The sequence below is a fragment of the Anser cygnoides genome, chromosome 4, assembly GCF_040182565.1.
Source record: "Anser cygnoides isolate HZ-2024a breed goose chromosome 4, Taihu_goose_T2T_genome, whole genome shotgun sequence".
Lineage (NCBI taxonomy): Eukaryota > Metazoa > Chordata > Aves > Anseriformes > Anatidae > Anser > Anser cygnoides.
Genome location: NC_089876.1, coordinates 36686253 through 36697386, shown reverse-complemented (window position 1 = coordinate 36697386; position 11134 = coordinate 36686253). Strand labels below are relative to the sequence as shown.

The 11134-nt window shown below is 40.6% G+C and overlaps 1 long non-coding RNA gene across 2 annotated transcripts; it reads right to left on the bottom strand.

The window, feature by feature from the left end:
• Positions 1-3629: 3629 nt before the first annotated feature.
• LOC136790684 (uncharacterized) lies at positions 3630-11120 on the bottom strand. 2 transcript variants are annotated; one of them, XR_010831099.1, is made up of 3 exons: positions 9437-11120; positions 6559-6693; positions 3630-3730 (listed from the first exon to the last, which is right to left on the bottom strand). It is a non-coding gene; the product is annotated as an uncharacterized lncRNA (long non-coding RNA). The 2 variants fall into 2 exon arrangements; XR_010831100.1 differs by having other exon boundaries at positions 10510-11120.
• Positions 11121-11134: the final 14 nt, after the last annotated feature.

Here is an 11134-nt window from a genome sequence, read left to right as displayed (position 1 = left end):
TCCTGATTCAGTTCACAAACATCCGCGTAAACAGCTGTGTTGGCACAGCTGAAAGGGTGTCAGGAACAAGCAGCTGGCAGTTGAGGTGGGTCCTGGGAACGCCTTAAAACAGGCTGCTGCTGGGAGAAGTGTGCACAGAACAATACCTTTACTGTATCTGCCTTGGCATAGCGTACTCACATGTGTGTTGGCCAGTTCCAGAGCCATGGCCCATGACTCCACGTACTGCAAGTAGCTGAGGCACCAGCAATCCTTCCCCAGTCTTTGTGAGGGAATTTGCCTGCCCTTCTGGGAGCAGAGCAGGAATTGGAGTAACAGCTGAGTGTTCTTAGCACCTGACTGCAAATCCCCAGCTTAAGGGAAAACTAAAACTTAGCAAATTTGGGTTCCACTGACATATACATGCAAACCTCAATCTTTCTGACTACCAGCAGCAAAAGAGTCTCCCCATCTCAGTTCTTCAGTGGCAGCTATGCTAAGACCATGTCCAAAGCACTGCACAAAATTCACCCAGGTTGTTAAGAGCTACAACACTTCCTGAAATAACTCTGGTGTCCTGACTTGTAATTTCCTGCCATTTGTGCTCTCCTAACCTCAAAGTCCAGGACTGGAAGAAGACACAAAATTACTTCCTACAGTGGTTATGCTCTTAGATCAAATACTAGGATAGACATACTGCAGGAGAGATCTTGTGCAAAAAAAAAATCATAACAAGGCAGCCTAATACTAGAGCAAGTTGACCAAGGGCCTACTGACTCTCCATCCTTGGAGGTATTCAGAACTTAGCAGGACAAGGCCATGACCAACCTGATCTCAACTTACCCTGCTCTGAACTGAGGTTGGACCTGAGGTGACCTCCAGGAACCCTTCAAACTAAATTATTCTAATTCTGTGGCCAAGGACCACCATGTGCATGACTCTAACAAGGTTCTGAGGGCAAAATGTGGTTTAAACAGAGTAAAGGTAAGGCTCAGGATTAATCCCAAATAGCAGTCAGAGCAAACCATCAACCTATCTTTTTGTTACTTACCCATTTCCCAAACTATCATTTCTTAAAATATTTCATAAAGTTACCAAAAAATTCCCTTTTTGTTATACATAACCCCCCATAAGTTTGCCATCTAAGCATTAGATAATACAGGTGGTTCTGAGGTGTTCAGTGCCTAGAAGCAAAACCTGAAAGGTGAAGAGTTACTGTTAAATTTTCAGGTTTTATAGTAGCAAAGAAGAAGGTATTGATTTGGGGGTTTGAGTCTCTTTCCAGACTGTGGAGATCCTATGTCTTTTCCCACCTCTTGTTTCATATGCTTAGAAAGTGTAGCTCAGATACTGCTGGTGGTTGGGACAGGGCAGTGAGAGAAATGGGGGCTTGTTTTCCACACTGGAACTGTTCTCATCCTTTTTTTAATATTGTTTGTAACAGTACAGAGCCAATGTGAAGCCTGAGATAGGGAAGACAAAGCCGTAACTAAGTGTAATTCAAGAATCATTTACAGGGCTAAAGCCTTGCGATATGGATAAGGTATTGATTTATGCTGCCAACATAATAATAATAAAATTAAATACATATTTACAAAAGCGTTATTATATTAATTTTCTGGAAGGCTGTAGAGACCTACTCAAGAAATCAGAAGGTGGCTTTGCCTTGCCGTATTAGAACCTTTCCAAGCACTTTTTGTTCTGGGGGCATTTTTTTCCTTATCATCTATGGGCAAATCCTAAGTTAGGCGTGCCATTTATCATTGCTTTGCGATGAGATTTGAGTCAACAGCATAACAATCATAATAATTACATACAATTATAAATCATGTTGTGTAAAACATTTCTGTGCATTTTGCCTTACTGGTGCAATATAACTTATTTTAAAAGAGATTTATATCTAAAAAAATTTGTTTAGTAAGGTTTTTGACAGATAAAAAATACATTAGTAAGGTTTTATAGACATTACTGTATAATGAATTATTTTGTTTGTGATCAAGATGCTCTTACTCAGACACATTTTGATGATAGGGCATGCTCTCTGGAGGCTGGTATGATAGGCATGGGAGCACAGAGAAACTATGATTAGGTCACTGGAGTGGCACTATGTTAAGGGCAATGGTTCTTAACAGACTCGTCTATGGTGCAGCTTACAGCCAGAACAGGTCACTGACAGAAGACTGGCTGGCAGTAGGGACACTGGGAGGAAGGAAGGTACACAGGAAGAAGGAAAAATACAAGACTACGTCCACGTCTGAAGGATCAGGTTTCTGTGTACCAAAGATCTCTTGGAGACATGATTATACAGGCATTTCTCAGTGACACCATGCTTACTATCCTCTTCCACACTGTCTGCTGCCCAAAACAGAAGAGAAAATTGTCTATATCTATTTAAAATATCCAATTTGGTTTGAATTCTGCTGAAAACCCAACAAATTAACAAGCCCTATCATTCAAGGAGATCAGAAGCTCCTCATAGCATCTGGACTGAGCGTACTCAGTATTCTTCAGTAGTTTCTTTGCTTTAGGATTTGTGGTTTCTCCTAAATCTTTAAGCATCCAAAACAGCCTACCCAGGAAAAGATCTTTACAGAGGAGAGCAGGAATGGGTCTTCTGCTGAGTAGCTGGGCCCATTCAGTCCCAAGTACACTGTAATCACTGACAGTACAGCTGTTGCTTCTCTCGCAGGTTAAAGTCAAATACACAAATCACGTTATGGATTAAGTACCATATATGCAGCAAATAGCTATGTACATCAGAACTTCATGTATTTCATCAGCTTTCTCTTTCTATTGATGAGCTTTAACAAAGTGTCACTTCACGCAAAATTCAACCCCGCAGCGTGTTTTAAGTTACCATGTCTTCTCCTATACATTTCCTACTTGCATATAATGCAATGTGATTGCAGATAAAATAGCACCGGTAGTACAGATTACATCTGAATGGTCATAAGCCCAAGCCTGTGTCTGGAGTACACGATGTGAGTGCTTTGTAAGAACTGAATAGTGGTATACTGCCAAGAGTCTATGTTATTCCTCCACAGGAAACTGTACTGAAAAAAACAATCTCTCAGTACAATCTGGTCCCATTCTGAGAACAAATATAAGCTTTTAAGCGGTGGTAGTGATAATTGAAATAGTAGTAGGAGAATGCTGTAAGATGTTTCAGTTCTGTCAAGAATGGTTTTGCAAAGTTCACTGAAATGTATCAGGAGAAATGGAATGGCCCCTTAATTTCTAAAGAAGAACTTTTGGATTTTCCCAAAGTGGTATCTTAGTGGAACTACAGCTCTGCAAACTCTTAACTAAGATCTGCATAATAGGAATTATTGCTAACTTGAGTGGGGAGCGGGGGGGAGATGTTTACAGGAGACAGGTTTGCTGTTTATTGATGATTCCAATCTTACGGGTCTTGTACCTGTAAAAGTTTTATTGGCATAACTCCGTCAGTTAGGAGAACATTTTTACTAACATTGTTATACCAGCACAATTGGTACATATGCAGTTATACCAGAACAATGATGCCTTACAGCCCCATAGTACATGCTGTGCATTACAAAAGTGTATCTGTATTCATATAACTGCATCAACCTTACAATATCTTTTTCTACTTCAACTTACTCTCTGAAATGGAGGTACAGGTATGCTCTTAACTTGAGTTTGCCAGGAACAATCCCTTCAGTTTATCCCACACCACCACTCACTCTTGCCAGGTCTGATGTAAATTCCCAGCTCCATTTTTTTCCATAAGCTAGATAGTTTGGAGAAAAAAAATCAGAGGCAGTGCCAGTTTTCATAATCCCTGCTATTCTTCAGTTAAATCTGTTCGATGGGCTGGTCCACTACACACACCCCAAAACTGCTGTGCTAACCCAGTAAAGACTGAAGTGCAGGTGCAAAAATGAGTAGACAAGATTGTTTAAACTATGTTAGACAGTACTGTCATTGAATGCTGAATTGTAGTCAGTTACAGTCTATGGCCAAAGACAGACAATACTGCAGTGACAAAAGTAAATTAATAAATTCTAATGGTACTTAATGACAATTAACAGAATTCCAACAGAACCTTGAACAACCTCAGCCAATTTTATATCAAAGTTAGTAACACCTGTATACATCCACTAATGAGTTTGGCCCTTAGACTTCAGAAATCTCAAAACTCATCTGGTTCACAGTATAATATTCTTGTTTACTATCTTCACTTCCAGTAAATACCATCCAGACAATTAATCTTCAACATGAAATGCCAGAGATACATAATATGACATAATATGATACATAAATATGCAGCTGCATATTTAAAAGAAACATAGAGGGATGCACAAAATCAAATCTTTTCTCTTTCACAATATGGGCCTGAACCTAACCCTGTAATTTCAAGAATTATGTTACTAATTATCATTACGACTCAATTTTTCCCATCTCATTATTTACATTTATACATGAGTACACTTGGAATTTCTATATAAATCATATTCTCAACCATTTCTGTACCTAAGGTGTAAAATATAGTTTGAATTTGTGACTCTACCCTTCTTTCCCTCTGAGGAAAAAAATGTCATTCTATTTACAGCTAATCTGATATAGGCATGCTCAGACTTGAAAAAGATCTGTCTAAGGACTTTGTAGGGTTTACAGCATATTAGGGTGGTAGGCTATCATCCTGTGAGATAGTAAATACCTTGACGAAATAATTTTTTCCCAGGAGAGTTCACATCAGATGAGATATTGTCTGTTTACACTATTCTACCTTTATGCTGGATCAGAAACAATATATCCTACCCAGCTGACAAAAAGCTGGCATAAAATCTGCATAAACACTGTAACATATGCTCTGGCTGATTCGATAAAAATGTAGTCATGTGCACATGCCAATACAGATCAAATTTTTACTGCCAGGAAATCCGACATGCACAGATTCAGTATTACTTAATGCAGAAATGCAGCCTTATACTGCTTCATTTTCTCTGTGTATTAATTAGTTTTTAATTACTTTATTATGAGCATGAATAAAGAGTACAGATTTGTTTGAAATCCCCCTGTCAAATACTGGTGTGGAGTGAGCCTACTCTAATGTAATGGTTCTTCAAATAGGGACAAACATGATCTCCACACAGCATGAATGCTTCTTTTGTAACACTGGCATGCATGATTTTGGACCTTCATGGTCTAAACAGAGATGATTTTACTTAAGGCAAAAAAGGCTGTAACACCCTTCAGCAAAAAAGATGCGGCAGTATAACTGGACAACTCAGATACACTCATGTGCAATGTGGTCATTTTTGTGTTATTTTTCACCTCTTTGCAGTCACTAACAGCACTGGAACAGAAAAAAAAAAACAAGCTACTCTGAATTTCAGTTGGAGATAGTCCTGTGCAAGCTTTATGTTGTGCCTGAACTCTCATGCACACCTCACGCTGTCTCTGTAACTCAATCCCTTTTCAACCCAAATTACTAGAGTATATGGTTGCTGTTAACACTGGAGGAAAAGTTTAGTCTCTAAAAAATACTTCTGCAAAACTGCATTGAACAAAGATGTTAACAGGAAGTTCCCAAATCCCTACTTACGTTAAAGACAAGTTATCTCTTTCTTACTCTCTAGAGTCTGTTTCTGTTTAATGCTCCCCCCAATCCCCACCCCGAGCTCCCAACTCTAACAAAATGACTTTTAAATCATAATACTGTATTGATTCTTTGGAAGATGTATTTCCAGTTTAGTTTCAGCCTAGTCCTGGTCATTATTCAGAATTAAAAGAAGGTAAGAGGGCAAAGAGCGAAAATATGGATGCAGGCACACTAAGCCTGCTTTTCCAGTGTCTTGTGTTTTATTCAATCATACACGCCTCTGCTACGTGAGTGTAAAACGCAGGTCAAAGGCTGCTATTTTGATTTGTTAGTATTATATACTCACTTTCAAAAGGTTTCAGTAATGAAAGACGTGCAAGGTATTCTATCTTACATGTTGCTGTAGTGTCTAAAAATTTTCCAGGAATGTATTGAGGCAAGTTATGTATTTAGCAGGAGAGTGACCTTTAAAGACCTCAGACCCTTTCCACTCGACCTCCCCCTCCCTGGTAGTGCCACCTAGCTCAGCAGACATGATCCCCCTCACACTGTCCAGTAACAACCAGCAGCTTTTAGTGTGTGCTCATCTGTGAGAAAGGGACACTGCACTATATTTCACTAAAATGTTCCGGCCTAACTGCCAGTTCCTTATGACTAAGTGGACAACCAGCATTTAAATAAATAAACAACTTCATTAATATTAGAAACATATAAAAAGAAATATTTAAAAGCAATGGCATCAAACCTTCTGTCAGCTAACAAAAGACATTTTTCAAACATCTTCTGCAGCTTTGCATGTCTAGTGCAATTGAAAACTGAAGTGAAATCTGTGAAAATGAAGTCAATAAATGCTCTGTCACGATTTTAATGTGTTCATGCTACACTATACACGCTATTGCTCTGGGACCTCCTCATTAGTCTTTACAGAATCTGTATCTGCATATGAACTTTTGATTCTGAAACTATTCTTTACCCTCCTCATGTCAGGTTCTTATTCCTTGTTCCCGTAGTACCTGCAATAAGTCTTAGGATTTGGTGTTCCTCTTGCACCTCCACAACGATGTCAATGGGAATGAAACACACTTGTTTGCTGGCTGTAGCAACAGCCTTGCTCAGTCTCTGAAATGGCTCTTCCATACTCAGAGTACCTGCAAAATGAGAGAAGGGGAATTCATTAATTATACATTCATTCACAATGCAAATGAAAATCGTTGCCTAGCTTGTTTGTGATAAAGGCCCCAGTTTACAAATTTTAACACAATAGCTACGCTGTCTTTCTGAGCAATAAGATGCTATCTTATTCCAGGAGAAAATTTCTTCAGCAAATGGAGAGGAAATTTTGTAGGTCCTGGTGACAATACTGCATATCAGCGAATGGAAGTGTTAATAACAGAAATGACCCTGAAAGTTCACATTATGAACTAAACAAATCAACCAAAATTCTGACTGCATAATAAATTTTAAGTATTATTTATTAGGAGAAGGGCAACTGCTACTGGTGAGCGGCTGATATAATTGCTGTTACCTGATAACCATAATCTGGCTGTATTCTGCACCCTCCTCCCCTTTCTTCAATCAAAAAGAGAAAAAGAGGGCAGAAACTGAAAAACATGGACTTTGCCACAGAGGACTTCAGCAGTTTACTCCTCGCTATGAATGCTTGCCCAAGAACAGGAGCTGCATGTGTGCACAGTTTCCATCAAAAAACAAACAAACAAACAAGACCTACCATGACAGACTGACTTTTGGTGACTTTTAACCCTGAAACATTTTGTCCAATGAAGAGGTCCTATTACAGGTAGTCTAAGTTATGACTAGACTTTACTTCAATTTCCCATTGAGTGTAAATGATGCAGCTCTACAGATTATGACAACACACAACAGAAAAGGCATCTAATGTCATGAAATAAATGAAAGTTCTGTGTCCATATAACCATGCTTTGAGTCATTAAGTCTCTACTATGACACATTTACACTTAATTATATATTTACCATGTTCCTCCTCAATAATGATGTGGACTTTCAGATGGAAGAGGGCAACAAACTCCTGCATAAGCTGCTTAAATGGTTTTTGCCCTTGACAGAAGCTGATCTCTCCAGGAAAACCAAGACTGTAACTAACAGATATGGAAAACAAAAAATGTATGCTGGCTTGAAACTCTGGTTCCTCCACTTTCATCCTGAAGAAACCCCCATAAATTCATTGCTGAAATCTCCTAGGGCAACTAGTGGACTACTTTCTGAAATGATTGTTCAGGCTCGCTGGAAAATGGAGGCACTGTAATTGCCCCAAGAGCCCCACTGTATAGCAGGCCTCCTATTAGAAAAAAGTGGTAATGGGAGACAGAGTATTCACAGCTCTGATCCCAGCCAGGTGCCCTGAGGAAGTATGCAACACACAGGCACTGGCAGACCTCTGATTGATAAGGTCTGCCTTTTAATGTAGCTATTTGCTTTTACTTTAGCCTTGTAACATGGTTTTGTAAATGCTGCACTGAGCCAGCTGCCTTGAAACTGAATCTTAACTGTGCATATTTACTCCCCTGTGGTCAAAACTGGGGCATGCAGTCTACTTCCGATCACTACCTATCAAATGCAGCTGTGCTTCTCTGGTCAGCTACTGAACATCTGCAGTGATTCCTTGGCTGGACAAAACCAGGGTTCATTAGCTGCCTGCCTGGACCACAGCCTGGAATAGTCCATAAAGAAATTAGCGATTAAAGACTCAGTAGAATATAAAGTGTCCCAAAGACTTAACGGACCAGAGATGGAAACACAGGTAAGCAGGACAAAGAGATAAAAGAGAATGGAGACCAGAAGGAATGCCCACAGTGGCCTACTGCTGTTTGTGATCTTGAACTCACAGCTAGCAGCACTGTGGAACAACACTAATGCTTACAAGAGAGCACAGCAGCTGAGGTAGGCACCTGCACACAACCTAGCAGATGACTGTGGTGAACCAAGGAAATTACCACAGGATTCTTTAATGTGATACCATACCATGCTACAAAACAAAATGTAAATATAAACACAGGAGTATCTTTTGCAAACATACTCCCAAGACAGAGTTAGAATGCAAAAATTAACTGAAATTGGGCTAAATCACTCAGTGTTAAAACTAAATGAAAAGTATCCATGTTAGTGGTGCTTTCCGTGAGGGAAAACAACTACAAACAAAACCAAAACAAACATAACAACAAAAAAGCTCTGTAAACCCAAGTCACAGTTACCAGTATTATTAAGTTTGTGAAGCCAGTGGCAATGCTCTCATTGACTTCACAGGATTTAAACTCCATGATTGTACAGATAAACATAACCTGGTTACCTAAGTGCTCGGTTTGCCAGCGTTCTGGTAAAATACACAAGGCACAATTCTGCCCAGTGTGCTAAAGGTCACACCTGCATGGGTGAGAACTGAGCTGGGAGAAAGGAATGCCTAAAATTATTTGCAGTTGCACTAAGCAGTTCAACTGATTTTCTGACTTTACATATATACTGTTTCATTATCTATTTCATCATCTAAGCAGGAGGCACTGCAGCAGTGAGAGGAGCTGCAATGTACTGGAAATACGTCTACTTCCCAAGCCTCCAGACAGGTCTTGTCCCTGGTCTCCTTGCTATGCTCTTCTGTCTGTGTAACCGGCCTTTTTTTGTCTTGTGCTCCTTTATGGAGACCTCCTGAAGAGGAGGTCTTCTGCAGGTCTACGCAGTGTCCCCATTTTCTGTAGATATATCCCACAATACTGTGAGGTTATACAATAGGCCTGAGCATTTAGTACTTCTATCATCAATAGACAAATATGAAAATGTAGTTACTTAGTGTAGGCGTATGCCCCATTTATATTGAAAATCTATCTTCTTGCTCCCATATGGCGATGCGCAAAGGCCTACCTGTGTACTTGCACTGCTGTTTCACTTCAGCCTAATTATTCAGTTCTGAAGTTACCATTAAAAAACACAACCACATGCATACAGTTGGAAATATCCTAAATTAGTTGTCCTGTTAAAAACCTGCATTTGCAAAGGCACTGGCATACATTTTTTGAAAATGTCTCTCTCATATCAGTAACATACTTGACGAGATTTTGAACAGTATGTGCCAGAGCCACTGTGAGACCAAGAGCTGCGAGTCAGAGTTACTTGAGAGACTCGTCTTTGAAGGAAAGCAGCTCTCAGCCCCTCAGCTGAGCTGAGCTCTGGGTTCAGCAAATCCACCTCAGGCCCTGTGGCGAGGCACGGCCAGCGCTACACCAGTGCTCACAGCCTTCTGCCAGCCCTGGTCTGAGAGACTTTTCTGTGAGGTACTTTTAAACTCGGACTTTTCATTTCCTTAGAGAGGGTCCCTGGAATGCCTCTTGGTTTCCAGCTCTCATGTGGGGATTAGCAACAGCTGCCATTTTGCTGCACCAGCTCCAAGGCTCATAGGAGTTGATGTATGCCAGTCAAGCCCTGGTAGCAACACAATCTTTAAGTGGGCAGCCCAAAAAAATGAGGGTGAGATGCCTCTGGCCTTCACACTGACTTCTGACGGATTTTCTTCCAGAACAGCAGAACACCACAGTGGGGCAGTGGAAAACCACGTGCTTTCAAAGAGATGCATGCCAGTCAGTATGACTGTGGAGACAGTAATTCGGTAGGAAGGTGGTTAAAAGTGCTTCACATTTGTTACCACTTGCTTTTGTTTTGTAAACCCATCTTTAAAATGCAGATGAAATTAGAACATAGTAAAATGTCGTGGAAGTTCTAATTTAAAGTCACTAAGGAAGGAAAACTGTAGTTAAAAGTACAACCTGATCTTTTGCTGACCTGCACCATGGCTGTGCCCAGACAATCCCAACATTTTTACAATTCTTTGATTAAAAAAAAAAGCAAAACTGTTATTAATCTCAATCAAGCTGTGACTTGTTGAGATAAAATGACTTTCTTATTAGAGTTTAATTATACATATATTAACTATAGCCTACTTGGGTTAGGAGGAAGAATAGTAGTACTTTAATTGCAGGTTTTTAACCGGTGAGAACTTCATCCTGTTTCCTTGCAGAGGTAGTTATTACTAAACTCAGAGGGCAGAAGATTAAACACCTACTCACAGAAGGAGTTGGAGATGGAGAGCTTTATGTAAATGCTAAGTATGATTAGGGTTATTTTCTGCTGGGTTGAGTCTCTTGCATTGTTTACCCATTTGTGAAAAGGTTCAAGTTTTCCAACGTTTGTGGCTGAGTTATGAGAAGTGCGATTTATTTATGAAACTGTGATTTGGTCTCAAGGTTGTTATTAGGAAAGGATGCTTCCACACCACACTGCTGCGTGGAGTACCAAAGTTTAGCAGGTCCAAAGTACTCCCTGCCTCCCACTCCAGCCCCGCCGAGCTCAGGCAGGCGGGCTCACATTCCCGAGGCCCGGTTACACATTTGTGTAACAAATTAACGCGACGAGAGCGGCTGCTTGGCTTGGGAACACGCTGACGAGGAGCACAACGGCCACGCTCTGCACCATGACCCCCCTCCCTCCCTCCCGGGCCCCTCACGCGCCGCGCCCGTTGGCCGCCCGTTATGACGGTTGGGCGGCGCGAGCCCCCCCCGCCACCTG